The 23803-nt window shown below is 39.0% G+C and overlaps 1 protein-coding gene across 4 annotated transcripts in view; it reads left to right on the top strand.

The window, feature by feature from the left end:
• The window catches only part of PTGER3 (prostaglandin E receptor 3), a 250454-nt gene that overhangs the window by 205394 nt on the left and 21257 nt on the right, over positions 1-23803 (top strand). The window lies entirely within an intron of this gene.

Genomic DNA, 23803 nt, shown 5'->3' with positions numbered 1-23803 from the left:
TTTGTAGGGGACCTACTGTACATACATTTCAGGCAGAGGGAACAGCATATGCAAAGGCCCAAGATATAAAATAGCATGGTGTATCCATGGCCCAGTAACCTTATAATATTTTGCTTAGGAGTTTGTCCATTTTTTTAGAGGCCCAAAACAGCAAATGGAATTAATCTTGAAGGCCTGTTGCCTATTGCCCGTCTTGGTATTCAGTATGTGCTCAGTCACTCAGTCATGTCCAACTCTTTGTGACCCCAAGGACAGTAGCCCGCCAGGCTCCTCTATCCATGGAATTTTTCAGACAAGAATACTGGAGCAGGTTGCCTTTTCCTACTCCAGGGGAATCTTCTCAACCCAGGGATGGAACCTGTGTCTCTTGTGTCTCCTGAATTGGCAGGCAGACTCTTTACCATGGAGCCACCTGGGAAGCTCCAGTATTCAAACAGTCTATTACAAAGGTCTGTCTAGTCAAGGCTATGGTTTTTCTAGTGGTCAGGTATGGATGTGAGAGTTGGACTGTGAAGAAAGATGAGCACCAAAGAATTGATGCTTTTGAACTGTGGTGTTGGAGAAGACTCTTGAGAGTCCCTTGGACTGCAAGGAGATCCAACCAGGCCATTCTGAAGGAGATCAGCCCTGGGATTTCTTTGGAAGGAATGATGCTAAAGCTGAAACTCCAGTACTTTGGCCACCTCATGTGAAGAGTTGACTCATTGGAAAAGACTCTGATGCTGGGAGGGATTGGGGGCAGGAGGAGAAGGGGACAACAGAGGATGAGATGGCTGGATGGCATCACCGACTCGATGGTCATGAGTTTGAGTGAACTCTGGGAGATGGTGATTGACAGGGAGGCCTGGTGTGCTGCGATTCATGGGGTCGCAAAGAGTTGGACACGACCGAGCGACTGAACTGAACTGAACTGATTACACATGAGAAAGACAAGACTGACACACATGGTGCCTATTTGCAGTCTAAGCACAGACCAGCTTGAGCCACTGAAGAGTTTTGTTACTCTGGAGATTAATGTGTCTAAATGTATCCTTCTTGCCAACCCAGTTGGGAAAGCTTCTTTAGGATCTAGCCTGGCCTGGCCTTATGAGCATATCCTGGTACCATGAGAGATGTTCTATCTTTCCAGCCACTTACATCATTACAAGTAAGTAGTCCATAGGTTCTGAATTATGATACCTGCCCTTGAGGAGAAAGTATAAACTGAAGGGGAGGGAATGAAAACAAATAAGTATGGAGAGTGTAATAAATGCCATTGATGGTACACTCTTAAAACATAAAGAAGAAAGAACAGCAAGATCTCCCTGATGGTAAGAAAACTTCGTTAAGTAGATTATAAAAGATACTTTGTGGAGAAGTGTATTTGCAGATGAAGAACCATCTGAGCTCATAGCATGTGATGTGTGAGAGTCAGCAGCCTATTCAGTGAACAGCAAAATGGTTTGGTACTTCCAGAGTTGTGAAGGACCAGGGCCGGGGCAGACATACAGCAACAAGGGCAGTCTGGGTAATTGTGCAGTGCCTTCTATAACATGATAAGAAGAGGTGACTGCAAAAGAGCTGTTTCTTAGACACACCTGAGGAGGTAAGGGGGAAAACTTTCTAAGTCAGAGAAACTAGGTAGAAAGCCAGTGAGACATTCAGAGCAAAGAAATCAAGCCAGAAATAAGGGCTAATAAGAGCATCGACTCTCTGACCTCCTGCCTGGGTGAAATACAGAAGTCCAGGCTTGAGTCCAGGTGCTTTCACAAACAGTCCTGACCCTGTGTCTGTGGGAACACCTCCAGCGCCTCCAATCTGACCGAACTGCCAGTGCCCTCTAGTGGTGGCTCACTTGATGGCCAGATGACACAAACCATCCAGTTCACCCAAGTACCTGTCATATGCTGGTTTTCATGACAGCTGCTGCAGCCACAGGCCTTTAAGACACTGATTTCTCACTCAGGCTCACATTTTAGGGTGTGAGACACTGAAATGAACACATCCAAATAACAGTATGTGAAAGTGAAAGTGTCAGTCGCTCAGTCAGGTCCAACTCTTTGTAAGCCCATGGACTGTAGCCTGCCAGGCTTCTCTCTCCATAAAATTTTCCAGGCAAGAATACTGCAGTGGGTTGCCATCCCCTTCTCCAGGGGATCTTCCTGACCCAAGGATCGAACACAAGTCTCCCACACTGCAGGCAGATTCTTAATTGTCTGAGTGGTCAATGCAAAAAAAAAATATATATATATATATATATATATACACAATCAGAAATAATCATAAGACAAAGAGTTTGTATAGAAAAGGGGAGCTAATAATGCAGAGTCAATTCTTCCTGAGGATAGTTGGCAATGAATCTTAATTTGTAGGAGATGTCACACTTTGCTGCTTCAATTCTGGCAATGTTCTGAAGTCGCTAATTATATTGAGCTGTTCCAGATCACATATTGCACAAAGATGAACGTGGGAAAGTACTTGTTTCATCTATAACTGATGCGTAAAAAAACCCTCCAAAGAAATAAATCCATGGCAATCAAATGTAACTGTAGCTCAAAATAGGTAATAAGTGTACCTTTGCAGATAGATATGCTTTATAACTGCCCAAGGGGAATACTTGAATCTTTTTTAATAACCATTCCCCAAAGCATCTGTTTTTCAAAGTATTTTTACATCTTGAGTTAATGTTCAGTGGAACACTTCAGTATTTTTTCCATTTTATGTTTTATAACATCAACACGTGAATCAACTTTGCACCTTGCCGACATTCTTCAAAACTTTATCTCCAACCCAGATGACATTCCTATGTTCATTTTTCTGTATCACTTAAGGCCACACATCTCTCCACTTATACCAGAGAACACCAGCATCAGGTTTGACTTCACTTTTCTTCAACTAAGCTTCTATTAATTCCTCTTGATATTACATCTTACATGCTTCTCAAATCTGTCTACTTCTCTCTGACCTCCCTGCCTCTACTGATGTTCAAGTCTCCCAAATGGTCCTCTGGACATCTTTTTTTTTTTAATGCATTTTATAAAGGGGTCAATCTAACACATATTATTCTCCCACTGGAAGTCATTCAATTAACTACCATTCCCTTTAAGTGAAAGTTCAGTAAAAAGTGCCTAAAATTGCTTGCAAAGTCCTTCCTGATCTGTCCTCCTCTAAGCTCTCCTGCCTCAATTTCATTCTTTCCTTTTCCTTTCCTTTATATCTTACCTTCCAATTATTAAAAAATGTTTTTTATGCCTCAAACACTCCATTCCTCTTCTAGAACATTCTCTTTTTAACTGGAGAGCTTTTATTATTACTTCAAGCTACATCTTGGATATTGTATTAGAATCATTCCTAGACCTTCTAAGTCCAGCTTTGGGTTCCTCCCCTGTTCCCTTTGTGCCTTGGAGTTCACAATTACACTGTATGGAAATCATCTATTTACTTTAGTCCAACAGTGTGAACACAGGAATTATTTAATGTCATATCTGTATTGCCTAGCATATAATGAGTATATGATTCACATTTCTAGAATGAACTAATAACATCTGATCTGTTCTCTGCCAAATGGTATGGAGACTCCCCTCTGGGAGGACCCTAGGTGCCCAGCTATGCTGATGACCTGGGAGATAGGTCTATCCAACACTGAATGAAGTATCAGAAAACTTATTTGACTGTAGATTTAAGTCATGATCTCCAAACAGCTTATCAGTAATCCAACTTCCTTTAAAAGAATCTCCAACTGTTTTATGTGTCTTACTTCACAAACTTAGGAAAAGGTAAAAAGGGGGGCTATTTTTGGCTCCTGAAAGTCCCAATATTTCAGATAACCTCTTTTCTTAGAAGATTCAATTTTACTTCTTACCAAACTCACCCTGGCCAATATCTAGATTCTCAGATCAGTGGGGCTTTCACCAATTTCATTCACTTATTCTCCTTCATCTATTTCTCACTGGTTAAGCACCTATTAAGTGCCAGATGCTGGAAATACTAATTGAGTACGATGTCATTCCCCACACCACCCCCACATTCAATCTATTCAAAGCTAAGAGGAATGAAGAAAACAAGCATGTAATCTTGTGATACAGACTCCCTCCAAGCTCACTGAAAATTTTAACTTAGGAAAAGAATTCCAGAAGGTATAAAAAATGTTAAGAAATGAAAAATTTTTTCTTTATATTTGAAATAAAATAAGCTTTAAGAGCAATAAATATAAAATGAACAGCAGATACCACCAGAGGAAATTTTTTTGCTTATAGAACTGTAAAGATTCTTATTGCATTAGTTCATTAGTCAGTACATTAGTCAGTGCTATTTGCATTAGTTACCTTTTAACTGAATTCTATCCATAACTGAGAAGCAAATAGTCTGGCAAAGTCCACACAATTTTTTCAAAGACATATAGCAAAAATATGGCCAAAGCTATAAAAGACTGGTTATTCACAGGTTGTTACATGTATGTGCTTAGTTGCTCAGTTGTGTCTGACTCTTTGCAACCTCATAGACTGTAGCCCCCAGGCTCCTCTGTCCATGGAATTTTCCAGGCAGGAATACTAGAGTGGGTTAGCATTTCCTACTCCAGGGGATCTTCCCAACCCAGGGACTGAAGCCTTATCTTACATCTCCTGCATTGGCAGGCATATTCTTTACCACTGTGCCACCCTGGGAAGCCCGGTCAACATGGATAGCTTGTGACAATTACTCAAATAAGCATGCCGTTGGTGGGCCTGGTGATGCTGTTACCAGAGGAGTAGAAATGTATTCTAAAGGATTTTTGACTTGAGCAAGATTTGAAATGAGTAAGAAGTTTTTTGAACAAAATGATTCTGCAGTTTTCATAAGCCAAGAACTCTTCAAAATACATCTCTGAGGCACTTGCATAAATATTTAGAGCCTGGTTGAATTCCTTGCTATTTCCTTTAACGCACTTCACTGTATGTACGATACCTGATACCTTTGTTGTTCTTTCTGAATGAAATAGCCTCCAGCCACAGGTGCCTGTCAAACTCAAATATCACCGCTTTTGTGAAGCATCACACAGGGATCAACTGAAATCTCTCAGGCTGAATTAATTCCTCCCCACTCCGAGTGCTCACAGCATTTTGTGATTTGCCATTCAAATTGCACTTATTGTGCTATATTATCCTTACTGGTAGATATATCTCTGTTCCCTAAAAGACTGTGACCACAGGACCCAACAGTACCTGATACATCTTAAAGCCTCCAAATAGACAGGTTTTGATGTTTGAATCATCCTATTTTTTCTCCACTTCTCTGTGTCACGATAATACCAAGTTTATCCAATTTTGGCTAACTTCATGATGTACAGTATTAAAAAGTTCTGATCTGACAATTTAGATATAGATTATTCTCAATTAGTCACAAATCTATCTTGGAAAAAGCATGGAGTTGTAGTTTTAAGAGATTCTGTGGTTTGGAGCAATCGACTTAGCTGCATGGCTTCAGTTTCTTCATCGAGAAAATGAGGACTAAATAATCTGTACATTCCCATCTTCTCCTAGTCTATGAACCAATGTCCTTTCCTGAATTCATGTACAATTAATGGTCTAGATTTTATTTTTTAGTGCTGAGTCTTTGTTGCTTTCTCCAGTTGTGGTGAGCAGAGCCCAGGCCTCTCATTCTGGTGGCTTCTCTTGCTGCGGAGCACAGGCTCTAGGCATACGAGCTTCAATAGTTGCAGCATGCGGGTCCCACGGCATGCAGTCTTCAGTAGTTGCTCCATGGCATGTGGGATCTTCCCAGACCAGGGATCGAACTGGCAGACCCTGCATTGGCAGGCAGATTCTTATTCACTCTGCCACCAGGGAAATCCTAGGTTTTGTTTTGTTTTGTTTTAATTTTGTTTCCTGTTCCTCTGCTCTGTTTTTTCTTAAAAAAAAAAAAAAAAATCAACCTGAAATTCTTTATAGTTTACTATGATGTCATTAGAGCTCTGAAAGTCACAGATACAGATTCAATCCCTTACTCTGACACTTACTAAACTAACCTGATAATCTTGTCAATTTCAGCTTGGCTAAGCCTCAGCTTCCTCGTGTGTGAAATGAGAATAGTGATAGTGATGGTTTCATAGAGTTGTGCGTAATCTTCTTCTGTATTTCTTATGACTCTCTGCAGTTGCAAGTTGTGTAGGGATGCAGAGGTCTTAGTAACACAAATATGTTCACTCACAAATTAATCAGGGGAAAAAGTGGAAGCAGTGACAGATTTTATTTTCTTGGGCCCCAAAATCACTTTGGACAGTGACTACAACCACTAAATGAAAAGATGCTTGCTCCCTGGAAAAGAAGCTATGACCAACCTAGACAGTGTACTAGAAAGCAGAGACATCATTTTGTCAACAAAAGTCCACATAGTCAAATCTATGGTTTTTCCTATAGTCATGTATGGATATGAGAGTTGGACTATAAAGAAAGTTGAGTGCCAAAGAACTGATGCTCCCAAATTGTGGTGCTGGAGAAGACTTGAGAGTCCCTTGGACTGCAAGGAGATCAAACCAATCAATCCTAAAGGAAATCAGGCCTTAATAATAACCGAAAGGACTGATGGTTGGGCTGAAGCTCCAATACTTTGGCTACCTGATGCCAAGAGCCGACTCATTGGAAAAGACTCTGATGCTGGGGAAGTTTGAAGGCAAAAGGACATGGGAGTGGCAAAGGATAAGATGGTTAGATAGCATCATCAACTCAATGGATATGAATTGGAACAAACTCCCGGAGACAGAGGAGCCTGGCATGCTGCAGTCCATGAGGTTGCAAAGAGTTGGATATGACTTAGAAACTGAACAACAACAACTGTTTTCTCCCATTCTGTAAAATGTAATCTATTTCTTGCTGACTGCCAGATGTGATAAACATCTGATAATACAGTGCAAATATAGTACCAAGTACTGTGCCAGTACCATTTGCAGTACAGCCATGAAAAATAACCTGAAGAAGAAAAAACTGATAAAAATATAGCAGACTAGGTACATTAAAATTACCGGATAGAGTATGGGAATAAATAGATAAATCTCTACAATATCACAAAAAGCAACTATATTTATGATCATATGGCTATTTATTACAATTTCAACCTAAGCTGTACTGTGCTTAGCCACTCAGTTGTATCCGACTCTTTGCAACCCCATGGACTACAGCCCACCAGGCTCCTCTGTCCTTGGGGATTCTCCAGGCAAGAATACTGGAGTGGGTTGCCATGCCCTTCTCCAGGGGATCTTCTCAACCCAGGCATCAAACCCAAGTCTCCCATATTGCAGGCGAATTCTTTTCCAACTGAGCCAAAACCTAAGCATCTCTCTTCAAATATGAAAAACAAACTGATAATTTCAAAACTTCAGTAGAACTTTGGTAAATATTCATTTCATTTATTTCTCTTGCATTTTGTAATAAAGGTAAATTCATTAACTTTCTGTGCTAATAATACTACAAATTTTTACGCTGATAAAGCAAAAGTTGGCCAAGTCTGCTCAGGTAGTCAGAGATCAGACACTGGCTCCCTTACCCTAAGACATAATAGTAAGGATGTTTACTGTCACTTTTTTATCACCAGTAATATTAAATACTTTACATCTTCATTCTAATTCTCATTATAATCTTTTCGGGATAGATTTTGTTGCTCCTAGTTTACAGATAAGAAATTTGAGGTGAAAGAAATTAAAGAAATGTCACCAGAGTCACTGGTTGTCTTCCTAACTCCACAGCCTCTTTCACTATGTTCGACTCCTTTCTTTGCCAAAATTCAGGTTTGAATGTATTTGCTAATAATAGAAGAACTACACCTACAAAGAAGAATCTTTAGAGTATAAGTTTTTCTTTGGAAAAAAGTGGTAATTGTAAACATTTTTTTTCATTTGCATCTCAATTATTATTACTGGTAAATTTAAGAAATCAAGTTTAAAAGTTATGCATTTATTTCACTGTTCTCTTTTTCTACAGACTTTCTGGAGGTAATACTAAAGAACAATGACAAAAAACCATGTCACACCAAAAACAAAATAGAAAAAATAAAAGAAAAAAGTCTGCAATTTATATAAATCCCTAAACTCAGTAGGGATTGAGTTTCCTACTCAATCCCTCTCCCAAACCATTTTAACAACTGAATGTGAACTACAAAGAGATTCAGTGAACTTTCTAGGGTCATTGAATTCAAAGTCTGCTGAGAAAACACACCAACTGTTCTTGCCCTGTCTGTGGATTTTGATAGCTATCTTTGATCCAAGCATATTGTAGTGAAAATATGAAATTTATTTTTTAAGAAAACAATAAAAACAACTGAATTTGTGTGTTATGAGCAACCATTTACTTCCACTTACAGCAGCTTTGGTCATGGATTACTTGTGAAGGCATTTTCATATGGCAATATAAATTATGTAAACAAAGACTATAAATATTTAAATATTTTATGTTATATTAAAGTTGCAGCAAAACAAATATTTCCTGTTAGTTGAAGACCGAGAATAACCTATGTGGAAATTTCAGAATTGAATCTATTGGCTCTATAAAGGGACCATGATTGTCTTTTTTTATATTTTTAAATTAAAAGATAGAAAAACTAATACTGTCAGCTTTTTAGCAAGGGAGTAGAAAGCATAGTTACATTTCACACTATATTCTTTGAAGGATTTTTTTTAACTTACTAAAACTGCTTCAGAATACAAAGGTTAAAAAGGACCTTACAATTTTTAAGTTGGTTTTCAGGACCAAAGTTTCTCTTTAGGAGGTGATACATTTCTACATTAAAATTGTAAAGCTAAAAGGCATCTATCTAAAAGAGTTGCTGAACTGCCATCTAAACTAAATAGAAAGAGGAGGGTGAAAAAGTTGTCTTAAAACTCAGCATTCAGAAAACTAAGATCATGGCATCCAGTCCCATCAATTTATGGCAAATAGATGGGGAAATAATGGAAACAGCAACTGACTTTATTTGGGGGGGGAGGGGCGGCGCTCCAAAATCATTTCAGATGATGACTGCAGCCATGAAATTAAAAGACACTTGCTCCTTGGAAGAAAAGCTATGACCAACCCAGAGAGCATATTAAAAAGCAAAGATATTACTTTGCTGACAAAGGTCCATCTAGTCAAAGCTACAGTTTTTCCAGTAGTTATATATGGATGTGAGAGTTGGACTATAAAGAAAGCTGAGCACTGAAGAACTGATGCTTTTGAACTGTGTTGTTGGAGAAGACTCTTGAGAGTCCCTTGAACTGCAAAGAGATCCAATCAGTCCATCCTAAAGGAAATCAGTCCTGAATATTCATTGGAGGGACTGATGCTGAAGCTGAAACTCCAGTATTTTGGTCACCTGATGCAAAGAGTCAACTCATTGGAAAAGACCCTGATGTTGGGTAAGATTGAAAACAGGAGGAGAAGGGAACAACAGAGGATGAGATGATTGGATGGCATCACCAACTTAATGGACATGAGTTTGAGCAAGCTCTGGGAGTTGATGAAGGACAGGGAAGCCTGGCATGCTGCAGTCCATGGGGTCTCAAAGAGTCGGACACAACTAAACAACTGAACTGAACTGGACAGAACAACAATCAAACAAGTTTTGTGTTCTTTCTTTTATTTTTCACTGTTAGATTCAGCAGATGTGAGAAGCAGTTTGAAACATGTGAAATGTCATGTATGAAACAAGATGCCAGTCCAGGTTCAGTGCACGATGCTGGATGCTTGGGGCTGGTGCGCTGGGACGGCCCAGGGGGATGGTATGGGGAGGGGGGAGGGAGGAGGGTTCAGGATGGGGAGCACGTGTATACCTGAAATAAAAAAAAAAAAAATGCATACACCCTATGAGTGGCCTCAAGAAAGAAAGCATTTCCCAAGAGAAAGAAACCTTTAGGATTATCCCAAATATAATAAATTCTCAATATATTTCATACAATGAGCATCTATTGTGTCAGTAAATATGCTGACACACAGATATGACAGTCCATACGAAAATGTCCTTTACTATCTTTCAACCCCATGCATGCATGCGTGCATGCTAAGTCGCTTCAGTCATGCCTAACTCTGCAACTTTGTGGATTATAGCCTGCCAGGCACCTCTGTCCATGGGATTCTCCAGACAAGAATGCTGGAGTGGGTTGTCATGTCCTCTTCCAGGGGATCTTCCTGACCCAGGGATCAAAGTTGCATCTCCTGTGGCTCCTGCATTGAAGGATTCTTTTTGCTGAGCCACCAGAGGAAGCCCATCCTCTGACAACAAATGGTTCCTGACAACAAATAGGTTCCACCAGAGGAACCCCATATGAATCTCAAATTCACTGATTCTATATCCTTTCCAATATCTTTCCCCTTCTTTCCCCACAACCAATGTTCTTACTTCCCTCCTTGCCTCACTAAAATTTTCTGAACAATCTTTATTATCATCTCCTTGCATATAACTTTGACTTCTTTGCCCTGACAGGTTAGCAGAATTAGAGGAGTTACAGGTTAAAAAAGTGTATGTGTTTGTCAAAAAATCATCAAATTGTACACAATTGTTATGTGTTTCTTTGCATGTAATTTACCTTTATAAAACTTTAGACAAATATTGAACTCTAGTTAACAGATTTACTTTTTGAAATGGTGTGGATTAGCAATGTTTTTTTTTTTTTAATTTAATTTATTTTTTTAACTTTACCATATTGTATTGGTTTTGCCATATATCAACATGAATCCACCACAGGTATACACGTGTTCCCCATCCTGAACCCTCCTCCCTCCTCTCTCCCCATACCATCCCTCTGGGTCATCCCAGTGCACCAGCCCCAAGCATCCAGTATCGTGCATCAAACCTGGACTGGCGACTCGTTTCATATGTGATATTATACATGTTGCAATGTCATTCTCCCAAATTATCCCACCCTCTCCCTCTCCCACAGAGTCCAAAAGACTGTTCTATACATCAGTGTCTCTTTTGCTGTCTCGTATACAGGGTTATTGTTACCATCTTTCTAAATTCCATATATATGCGTTAGTATACTGTATTGGTGTTTTTCTTTCTGGTTTACTTCACTCTGTATAATGGGCTCCAGTTTCATCCACCTCATTAGAACTGATTCAAATGTATTCTTTTTAATGGCTGAGTAATACTCCATTGTGTATATGTACCACAGCTTTCTTATCCATTCGTCTGCTGATGAAGTTCTAGGTTGCTTCCATGTCCTGGCTATTATAAACAGTGCTGCGATGAACACTGGGGTACACGTGTCTCTTTCAATTCTGGTTTCCTCAGTGTGTATGCCCAGCAGTGGGATTGCTGAGTCATAAGGCAGTTTTATTTCCAGTTTTTTAAGGAATTGCCACACTGTTCTCCATAGTGGCTGTACTAGTTTGCATTCCCACCAACAGTGTAAGAGGGTTCCCTTTTCTCCACACCCTCTCCAATATTTATTGCTTGTAGACTTTTGGATCACAGCCATTCTGACTGGCATGAAATGGTAGCTCATAGTGGTTTTGATTTGCATTTCTCTGATAATGAGTAATGTTGAGCATCTTTTCATGTGTTTGTTAGCCATCTGTATGTCTTCTTTGGAGAAATGCTTATTTAGTTCTTTGGCCCATTTTTTGATTGAGTCATTTATTTTTCTGGAATTGAGCTGTAGGAGTTGCTTGTATATTTTTGAGATTAGTTGTCAGTTGCTTCATTTGCTATTATTTTCTCCCATTCTGAAGGCTGTCTTTTCACCTTGCTGATAGTTTCCTTTGATGTGCAGAAGCTTTTAAGGTTAATTAGGTCCCATTTGTTTATTTTTGCTTTTATTTCCAATATTCTGGGAGGTGGGTCATAGAGGATCCTGCTGTGATGTATGTCAGAGAGTGTTTTGCCTATGTTCTCCTCTAGGAGTTTTATAGTTTCTGGTCTTAGGTTTAGATCTTTAATCCATTTTGAGTTTATTTTTGTGTATGGTGTTAGAAAGTGTTCTAGTTTCATTCTTTTACAAGTGGTTGACCAGTTTTCCCAGCACCACTTGTTAAAGAGATTGTCTTCAATCCATTGTATATTCTTGCCTCCTTTGTCAAAGATAAGGTGTCCATATGTGTGTGGATTTATCTCTGGGCTTTCTATTTTGTTCCATTGATCTATATTCCTGTCTTTGTGCCAGTACCATACTGTCTTGATGACTGTGGCTTTGTAGTAGAGCCTGAAGTCAGGCAGGTTGATTCCTCCAGTTCCATTCTTCTTTCTCAAGATTGCTTTGGCTATTCGAGGTTTTTTGGATTAGCAATGTTAAACCTCGTTTACATAAATGAGTAAATAAAGGTAATGGAGCAGTATCTTAAAAGGGAGTTATAAATATGGAAAGAAGGCACATTAGTATTGGATTGAGATGGAAAGCATTACTATAAACTCATGGATTTTAATATCTACCATTCTCACTAGATAAATCTACAAATGATAATATATATAGGCATATGTGTGTATATGTGCACATATACATATATGAGATGTGTTCACTGAGAATGTCTAAAGTTACCACATAGCATTACATGAGCACACCTAATACCTGGAGCTTGATTACTATTTACATTTTATATTAAAAGGAACTTAGAGTTCTTAAAGAAAAAAATGATTCCAGGGCTGTATCAGAGGGGAAAGTGTAATTATAAAGGATATTACTCAGAAAATTGACAAAAGTCAAATATGGATGGTAGAGTTAATAACAGTGCTTATCAATATCAATTTTCCTAATTTTATTAACTGTACCATGGTTATATAAGAGAATACCCCTTTTCTGAGAATATATTCACTGAACTATTCAGTGGTATATAGTTATCAGTTTCTTCAATTTACTGTCAAATGATTTAGAAAAAAAAAAAGCATCTATTTAAAGGGAAGGAGAAACAGAGAGGAAAAGAGAAGGGGAATGAGAGAGAGAGAAAGAATGATAGATGTCAATGGGAGAAAATATAAACAACCAATTAATATAAGTAAAAGTTATTTCCTTTACTCTTCTTGTTGCTGTCAATTTGAAGTTACATCAAAGAAAAAGGTTACATTCATGAATATCCTCTTTGGCTTCTTGTGTCAGTCAGTATAAGACCCAACATTCTTATAAAGTCTCCACATCCTTATGTGTACTCTCTTTACCTCTCTGAGTGCATCTTCTCCATTGCTCTCTCCCTTTTTCAATGCTTTGTTGTCAGATGTCCTTGTTACATGCAGATATCTATCTCCTTTAAATTTGTGTAGGATCTCATCTCCTCAATTGTACCATCCTACTCTCCATTACACCCTTCCCTTCCACTCCCACATTCTTGGTCCCCTTCACCCATATTACATTTTTTCCCCATGGCATGTGTTACAAACATGTCTTACATGTTACTTACATGTAAGAAATTGACATGTTACTTACATGTCTTATTTCTGTCTTGTCTCCACTCTCTAGAATGTAAGTTCCACAGTATAGAAGTTTGCTGCCTTTCCTGACCTATCTTAAGAACATGGACTGTACAAGACACTCTGTAAATATTTCTTGAATAGAAGAATGGCTGTTATCAGATTGTCAGATTACCTTCTACTGCTGCTAAGTCACTTCAGTCATGTCCGACTCTGTGTGACCCCATAGACGGCAGCCCACCAGTCTCCCCTGTCCCTGGGATTCTCCAGGCAAGAACACTGGAGTGGGTTGCCATTTCCTTCTCCAATACATGAAAGTGAAAAGTGAAATCGAAGTCGCTCAGTCGTGTCTGACCCTCAGTGACCCCATGGATTGCAGCCTACCAGGCTCCTCCATCCATGGGATTTTCCAGGCAGGAGTACTGGAGTGGGGTGCCATTGCCTTCTCCGAGATTACCTTCAGGAAACATTTACTCTTTGGGATATGAATCCTTAAGAATATTTTTTTTTCTTTATGATGCTTAGATCACTGTAGCTAAGTGCCTATTAGGCATTAATATGGTCACGTTAAAAAGTATAGTTTCTAAGTACTTGTTTTTGAAGCATGTAAACAATTGGAATAATTTGAGGAGTCTAAAGATATTGCTTAGGAACGCCATCTGGCTCTCCCAGGAAGGCAGGAATTTGCTCTAGGTCCCTCTTTTCATTATCTGTTCCTCCACTCTGAAGGTGTGGAAATGAGGAGTTTCCTCAGATCAAACTCATGAGAAAACGGTGACAAGGCCAATTTAAAGAGTTGCCGCAGGTATCAGAAAGTTGAATCTTCTGTGCGGCTTATTCTCTATCTATAAGAAATTGACATGAAATCCAACAGATATGTACAGTCACCTCTTTTTGTGGAATCAGAACAAAAGGAAGGAGTTAGTCAAATTATGCCAGGTCAATGCTTATATTTTTCTGTCTGAAGACAGAATGTCTAAGGATAAAGTGTTGGAAAATCCACTTCCCTGCAGAGGGCATTTTCTCACTTTGTGTTGTTGAAATGAAAAGTATTACATGTGGGTTTGGAGGACTTCCTCTTTCAAGTTTTCACATTAATAATCAGTTCGCATATTTCTTTCTTTAGCTATGTTAATACATTATCTGAGCCACAGTCAAGCCCTATTGTTGCTGGTTTCCAGAGAAAATCATGTTCTTTGAAAGATGACTTCCCAGGTTACTGATCTTACCTGCTGCTGCTGCTAAGTCACTTCAGTCGTGTCCGACTCTGTGCGACCCCATAGACGGCAGCCCACCAGGCTCCACCGTCCCTGGGATTCTCCAGGCAAGAACACTGGAGTGGGTTGCCATTTCCTTCTCCAATGCATGAAAGTGAAAAGTGAAAGTGAAGTCGCTCAGTCGTGTCCGACTCTGTGCGACCCCATGGACTGCAGCCTACCAGGCTCTTCCGTCCATGGGATTTTCCAGGCAAGAGTACTGGAGTGGGGTGCCATTGCCTTCTCTGACCTTACCTACTCTGTGCTAAATTTATTAAACTAGCTTTTAAGAGTTGGAATGAGGTGGTTGCTCCACTGTAACTCATGGGCATTTTTACTACAATTAAATGATTTTTTTTTTAATTAATAAAAGTTGTTTAATCAAATCAAAAATTGTCTGAATTAAGTTAAACTTTATAAAGTTCTAAAATCTCACTGTCTGGTTACAGACTAAATGAAGTAGATATAATTTCTTCTACTAAGTGCAAGTAAAAGTCCTTGACATTATATATGAAACAAATATCAGGACACTGTGAAGGTAGTGAGAAAAGGAAAGACTGGCTATGGATCTTGAAACCCTCAAAAGACCATGTGGCAAATTCCCTGAGTCTTCTTTTTGACTTGTATATCCTCACTGAGTGGTGCTAGAGAAGCCATAACCCAGAAAAGTCAGTAAGAATTGGTTTAAAAGAAAATAAATAAATAAATAAAAGCCCATTCTCTCTAGCAAAGGGCAAAGAAAGGGATAGCATGAAAAGAGAAAAATTTTTTGACAATAACTACCCTAACACAGAAATTCATCATGGAACAAAATGAAGCTCTAGCTCCATTGTTCAGTAACTAAAGTCATGTCTGACTCTTTGCGACCCCATGGACTGCAGCATGCCAGGCTTTCTTGTCCCTCACTATCTCCTAGAGTTTGCTCAAATGCATGTGCATTGAGTTGATGATGCCATCCAAACATCTCGTCTTCTGTTCTCCCATTCAGAGTTCCATTACTATCAGCAAAAGCTGAGATGGGAGCCTAGGCTTCCACTCTTGCCAGAATGTAATAAGGCACTGCCAACATGGCGTCTGAGAAGCCAGGTAGAGAAGTAGAACTCTCATCCTCACTTAGCAGTCAGAAGCCTCTCCCTACAGTGTCAGTGGAGGCCACTGAGGGATTCCCACCTGGCAGCAATGAGGTGATACTGGAGAAGGCTGATTGGGGAACTTCCCCTCCCAGCCAGCACTGAAACAGCTTCCTTCCTGTAGTGTCAGTGGAGGTCAAAACCAAGTGAAAGTCAAACGGGAAGCAATGGCACCCCTTCCATACCCAGAGAAAACTGTCATGGAGACTGAGTTGGGAGCCTGAAATCTCACCTCCATTTAGCAGTAACGAGGCAGCCCTAAGGCATCAACAGAGGACAAATGGGAACCTGAACCTTTATCCCCCACTGGCAGTAGTGAGGAAGTATCCCTGCCCCCCATGACACAGTATCAGGGAGGGCAGATAAAAGAGATATAGATATGACCTAGAGTCTCACAACATAACACCCAAAATGTCCAGGATAGATTTAAAAATCACAGATTATACTAAGAACCAGAGAAATCTCAATATGAGTGAGCAAAGACATTCAACAAATGCCAGCACTAATATGACCCAGATGTTGAAATTATGTCACGAGGATTTTAAAAGAGCCATTATGAAAATGTCTCAATGAGCAACTATAAATACACTTGAAACAAATGAAAAAATGGAAAACATCAGCTCAGAAATGGAAAATATAAAGAAGAGCCAAGTAAAATTTTAAAAACTGAAAAAATAAATGAAGTAAAAAGCTCAGTGGATGTCTCAGAAGCAGAATGGAGAGCACAACTCTAGAAAATGACAAACAAAGAAAACAACTTGAAAGCAACAAGAGAGAGATGACACTTTACCTACCAGGTGAAAGACCACTTTGAATGATAAGGGATTTCTCATCCTCATGGAAGTAAGAAAGAAATGTTACGTTTTCAGATAATGAAAGAAAAGAAACATCAACCCCAAATGCTGTATCTGGTTTCTGCAAGTAAATCCTGTATATTCTTCTTAACGAATGCTGAGGAAAAAGACATGTTCAGATGAATGAAACCTGAGAGAATTTGTCAACAGCAGAACATAGGCTAAAATAGTGACTAAAGGAAGTCTTTGAATAAGAAAGGAAATTATGAAGAAGAAATTGTAGAACATAAGATGAGACAACTGTCTGTAAATACAAAAGAGCTGCCTTCTCCTCTTAAACATTCTAAATTTTGTTTAAACAGTTGAAACAAAAAATACAATATTCTATTATGTGAATCTTGTTGCCTGTAAAATAAAATAAAAGGACTTATACAGAGTCATGTGTTCTATATCTGATTTCAGTATCAGTAAATCTTTGTGCTTAAGGAAGAATTCTGTATCTTGATTGTAGTTGTGGCTACAGGAAACTACACATATAGTAAAATAAGACCTATACACAACATTGTATTAATGTAAATTTCCTGGTTTTGCAACTTTTGTAAATCTTCATTTAAAATAAACAACAAATAATAAGCTTCAAAAATTTCTTTAATAGACCATATTCAGAAATATCTTCTGTGAGAAAACATAAAACACACACACTAGAGTAGGTGTAAAATCACAGAGCAGATTTCTTGAGTAACTAATCGAAGTTTTCTTGTCTTTTTTTTATAGTTATTCATGGCCTGTTTAATTAGGAGAATGCAATCCTGTTTTGATGCTAATGTTATTATCAATTTCTTCTCTTTTATGTCTTCAATAATTAACCTGTGTAAAAGCTCATGGGTCCAGACTTGTGGGCACAGTGGGGGAAGGAGAGGGAGGGACAAATTGAGAGAGTAGCATTGAAAAATGTATATTATCATATGTAAAACAGATAGCTAGTGGGAATTTTCTGTATAACACAGGGAGCTCACCAACAACAAAGAAGAGTGGGATGGGGGAGGCGTGGGAGGGAGGCTCATGAGAGAGGGAATATATGTATACTTACGGCTGATTCACGCTGTTGTATGGCAGAAACCAACACATTTTAAAGCAACTATCCTTCAATTAAAAATGAATTAAAAAAAAGATTTTAAAAAAGCTCATGAATCATTTTGACTGGGTCATGACTACAACTGACACCTTTTTAGCATTCCCTGAAGAAAAAGAAAGGGAATCTCAAGCATTACCTTCAGCTATCAGAGTATAGCAGCAAATACCTTGGAATTCTGAAAGCACCATTTTTCATTTTCAGCAAAGTGAAAAAGAACTAGCACAGGAGTCTCAGGATCTATTATTGGCACAAAAAGACAGTGGCATTTAACTGTGACAGCCAAATACATCCAGGCCTTATACCTTAACTGTGTCTAATTTTCTTATCTACAGTGAAAATCCATCCTGCTCTTTTGACCTATAGTATATACTTTCAGAGTTTCTACAAAGTACCGATCACTCCCTTGGATATGACCCTATCTTCCCCATGAAGTCTTTTTCGAATTATGTGATCTTCTCTACTGGTACAATTGATTTAACTAGTATAGGATTCTCTTTCTTATACTAATTTGAAATCGAGATCCATAGATTCAAACTGGATGAACTTAAGGTCTAATGTTGCCAATTTTCTATATCTATTACTTTTTTCAATTATGAAACATTCCAAACATACAAAAACACCCAATTACTCCTGTCCTGAGTGAATGTGTTAACATTTTCTATATTTTTTCAATTTTTTTCTAAAATAATTACTAAAAATTTGATTAGATATAAAATTAGAGGCTAGTACAAGAGACATCTGGTTTCCCTGGTGGCTCAGCTGGTAAAGAACCCAGCTGTCAAGGAAAGAGATGCAAGAGACACCAGTTCAATCCCTGGGTCTGGAAGATGCCCTGGAGAAGAAAAGGCAACCCACTCCAGTATTGCTGCCTGGAAAATTCCATGGACAGAGGAGCCTGGACTCTAGGTAGAGTCCATGGGGTGGCAAAGAGTCAGATACAATTGAGCACACATGCCTCAGTTTGACCACAAGAGATATCAGTCATAAAGGGATTACCAAAACTTTGTCATATTCACTGAATCTGTTCTTTATTTATTTTTTAAAATTGTGGTAAAAACATAACATAAAATTTACCATCATATCCATTCTTAAGTGCACAATTTAGTAGTATTAGCCATATTCCTACTGTTATACAATGAATCTCTAGAAGTTTTTCATCTGGTAAAACTGAAACTCTGTGCTCTTTGAACAATTTATTTTTTCCTTCCGCCAACCCCTGGAAACCACAATTCAACTTTCTGTTTCTATGAATTTTTCTATTATAAATGCCACATGTAGGTAGAACTATACAGTATTTGTATTTTTATATCTGGCTAATTTCATTTAGTATAATGTCCTGAAGGTTCATCTGTGTTGTAGCACATGACAGAATTTCCTTCATGAATAACAGTCCAATATATGTATAATCACATTTCCTTTATATATTCATTGGTTGATGGACATCTGGGTTACTTCTGTTTCTTAGCTATTATAAGTACTGCTTCAGTGAACACGAGTGTGTGAATATCTCTTTGAAATTGAGTTTTCAATTCTTTTGAATGTACACACAGAAGTGGAACTGTTGAATCATATGGTAATTATGTTTTTATTTTTTTGAGGATCCTCCATACTGTTTTCCAAAGTGGCTGCATCATTTTACATTCCCATTAACTGTACAAAACTTCTATGATCTCCAACATTTGTTATTTTTTGCTATAGTGGCCATCTTAATGGACGAGGTAATATTTTATTGAAGTTTTCACTTTTCTAATGATTAGTCATGTGGAAGCATTTTTTCATCTATTTGTGAGCCATCTTTTTTTGAAACAGTGTCCATTCGAATCTTTTGCCCATTTTTTAATTTTGTTATTGTTGTCGTCGTCATTGTTAGAGTTCTTTATACATTCTGGATGTAACACCTTATCATATATATGACTTGCAAATATTTTCTCCCACCTGAAGGTTGCCTTTCACTCTGTTGGCTATTTCTTTGATGCACAGATGTTTTTAAATTTGATATAGTTTCAATTGTCTAACTTTGCTCCTGTGTTCTTGGTGTCCTACCAAGAAATCATTGCCAAATCCAATGTCATGAAGCTTTCCCCTGTGTTTTCTTCTAGTAATTTTATGGTTTCAGGTCCTAGAGTTAGAACTTTAATCCATATTGAGTTAGTTTTTGGTAAATAATGTAAGGTAAGGGTCTAAACTAATTCTTTTGCAGGTAGATATTCAGTTTTCTCAACATCATTTGTTGAAAAAACTGTTCTTTCTCTCATTGTGTCATCTTGTCACTTTTGTTGAAGATTATTTGACTATATGTGCAAGGGTATGTTTCTGGGTTCTCTATTCTATCCCATTAACTTAATATGCCTGTTTGTATGCCAGTACCACGCTGTTTTGATGACTGGCTTTGTATGGAAGTAAAAGTATCAGTCACTAGTCCTGTCCAACTCTTTTCCGACCCAGGATCGAATCTGGGTCTCCTGCATTGAAGGCAAATTCTTTACTGTCTGAACCACCAACTTGACCCATTTTTTAAACAGCTTTTCTGTTTTTCTTCCTGGTGCATTTTACAGCAAATATCACACAGCATAATTTTACCCCTACATGACTCAGTATGGTTTTCTAAAATTTATGGGCATTTTCTAACAAAATCACAATATTATTCTCATTCATAATAAAATTGGCACTATTTCTTTGGTACCATCTCATACCTAGTCCAACGTCAAGTGTACAAATTGCCTCCAAAACGTGTTTATTTGTTTTCACCTCAGCTGGTCTCATCCTATAGTGAATTGAAGCAGGATTTCAATGCCTACCAGAGACTGAGGTTGGGCAGTGGCAGGGAAAGGTGCTGAATCCTAACCACTAGACCACCAGGGGCAGTGGCCAGGGGCAAGAGGCTGGCTTGTCAGCTGTGTAGAAATTAATTTCCATATAGAGACAGAAAGCAGTGAAACAAGTGTTTATTGGGAGGAGAAAGAGTACAGTAAGTGTGGATAGACACACAGGCGGGTTCAGACACAGTCGCACCCTCTAGGTAGTTTGAATTACTTTTATGGGGCATTTTTTCCGAGTTTCCTCTGACCAAGGAAATCTTGCTTTGCCTGGTTCTGAGTTCATATTTGGTATATCTCAGGGTCTTCCTGTGCGTTTGTGTGCATGTCTTAACCAAGATGGATTCTATCTTGGTTTATGAGGCTTATGAGTAGCCGCATCACTTACTATTAGGTGACACGCCCCTCTCTTTTGACCTCCAAGGAAACTTTCTGTGCATGTGTAGTCAGGAAGATCTCCTTAACTGAAAATGAGGAATATGCAGACTTTCATCTCTCATCTAAGCAGGTCTCACCCTTCTTTCATCTTGCTTTTATGGAGTTTCTGCTATTATGGAGCTTCTGTCCACAGGGATAGACTGTTCAGCCTGGGTCCCATCTATCTATCCTCTGCCTCAGTTTGTTTAATCAAGATGTAAACAAGGTTCCCACTTTAATTTTACTATGTCTCTAAGTTCCTTTACACTCAGAGAAGTGTCTCACCTCTCTTTTCCCCCTCCAGACACTGCCATGTACAAACTGGATTCTTTGTCCTATAAAATGTCTCACATTTTGGATTTCTCTCTTTACTTCCTTGTTCTGTCATTTAACTTATAAATGGAAATTAACTGGCAACAGACTTTATTTTCTTGGGCTCCAAAATCACCATGGACAGAGACTGCAGCCATGAAATTAAAAGATGCTTGCTGCTTGGGAGAAAAGCAATGACAAACCTAGGCAGCATATTAAAAAGCAGAGACATTGCTTTGCCACAAAGGTCCATGTAGTCAAAGTTATGGTTTTTCCATGGCTGAAATCAATTTGTGCAGTCACTCAGTCATGTCTGATTCTTTGTGACTCCATGGACTGCAGCATGCCAGGCTTCCCTGTCCTTCACCATCTCCCACAGCTTGCTTAAACTCATGTCCATACAGTCAGTGATGTCATCCACCATCTCGTCCTCTGTCGTTCCCTTCTCCTACTGCCTTCAATCTTCCCCACCATCAAGATCTCTTTTAATGAATTGGCTCTTTGCATCAGGTGACAAATATTGGAGCTTTAGCTTCAGCATCAGTCCTTCCAATGAATATTCAGGACTGATTTCCTTTAGATTTGACTTGTTTGATTTCCTTGCAGTCCAAGGGACTCTTGAGAGTCTTCTCCAACACCACACACACAGTTGAAAAGCATCAATTCTTCATTGCTCAGCTTACTTTATAGTCCAGCTCTTACATGCATATGTGACTACTAGAAAAACCATAGCTTTGACTATACGGAACTTCAGTCCCAAAGAATGTTCAAACTACCGCACAATTGCACTCATCTCACACGCTAGTAAAGTAATGCTCAAAATTCTCCAAGTGAGGCTTCAGCAATACGTGAACCATGAACTTCCAGATGTTCAAGCTGGTTTTAGAAAAGGCAGAGGAACCAGAGATCAAATTGCCAACATCTGCTGGATCATGGAAAAAACAAGAGAGTTCCAGAAAAACATTTATTTCTGCTTTATTGACTATGCCATAGCCTTTGACTGTGTGGATCACAATAAACTGTGGAAAATTCTGAAAGAGATCTGATCTGCCTCTTGAGAAACCTGTATGCAGGTCAGGAAGCAACAGTTAGAACTGGACATGGAACAACAGACTGGTTCTGAATATGAAAAGGAGTACGTTAAGGCTGTATATTGTCACCCTGCTTATATAACTTCTATACAGAGTACATCATGAGAAACTCTGGGCTGGAAGAAGCACAAGCTGAAATCAAGATTGCTGGGAGAAATATCAATCACTTCAGATAGGCAGATGACACCACCTTCATGGCAGAAAGTGAAGAAGAACTAAAGAGCCTCTTGATGAAAGTGAAAGTGGAGAGTGAAAAAGTTGGCTTAAAGCTCAACATTCAGAAAACGAATATCATGGCATCTGGTCCCATCACTTCATGGCAAATAGATGGGGAAACAATGTCAGACTGTATTTTTCTGGGCTCCAAAATCACTGCAGATGGTGATTGCGCCATGAAATTAAAAGACACTTACTCCTTGGAAGGAAAGTTATGACCAACCTAGACAGCATATTAAAAACCAGAGACATTATTTTGTCAACAAAGGTCCATCTAATCAAGGCTATGGTTTTTCTAGTGGTCATGTATAGATGTGAGAGTTGGACTGCAAAGAAAGCTGAGCTCCTAAGAATTGATGATTTTGAACTGTGGTGTTGGAGAAGATTCTTGAGAGTCCCTTAGACTACAAGGAGGTCCAACCAGTCCATCCTAAAGGAGATCAGTCCCAACTGTTCATTGGAAGATCTGACGCTAAAGCTGAAACTCCAAAACTTTGGCCACCTCATGCGAAGAGTTGACTCATTGGAAAAGACCCTGATGCTGGGAGGGATTGGGGGCAGGAGGAGAAGGGGACGACAGAGGATGAGATGGCTGGATGGCATCACCAACTCGATGGACATGAGTTTGAGTAAACTCCGGGAGTTGGTGATGGACAGGGAGGCCTGGCCTGCTGCGATTCATGGGGTTGAAAAGAGTCAGACACAACTGAGCTACTGAACTGAACTGTAAGCAAAGTAATGTTTCTGCTTTTTAATATCCTGTCTAGGTTGGTTATAGCTTTTCTTACAAGGGGCAAGTGTCTTTTTATTTCAGTGCTGCAGTCACCATCTGCATTGATTTTGGAGTCCAAGAAAATAAAGTCTGTCACCAGTTAACTTCCATTTATAAGTTTAATTACAGAGCAAGGAAGTAAAGAGAGAAATCCAGAATGTGAAAGCTGGACAATCAAAAAGCCTGAGTGCCAAAGAGTTGATGCCTTCAAACTGTGGTGCTGGAGAAGACTCTTGAGAGTCCCTTGGACTGCAAGGCGATCCAACCAGTCAATCCTAAAGAAGATCAATCCTGAATATTCCTTGAAAGGACTGATACTGAAGCTGAAGCTCCAATACTTCGGCCACCTAATGGGGAAAACTGACTCACTGGAAAAGACCCTGATGCTCGGAAAGACTGAAGGCAGTAGGAGAAGGGAATGATAGGTGATGAAATGGTTGAATGGCATCACTAGCTCAATGGACATGATTTTGAGCAAACTCTGAGAGGTGGTGAAGGACATCTGGGATCATGCTGCAGTCCATGTGGTCGCAAAGAGTCGGAC

The sequence above is a fragment of the Bos grunniens genome, chromosome 3 (assembly GCF_055505025.1).
Source record: "Bos grunniens cultivar Pamir isolate PY7600 chromosome 3, Bosgru_T2T1.0, whole genome shotgun sequence".
NCBI lineage: Eukaryota > Metazoa > Chordata > Mammalia > Artiodactyla > Bovidae > Bos > Bos grunniens.
Note: the sequence above shows the minus strand (reverse complement) of the source record. Positions and strands in the feature narration are given on the sequence as shown.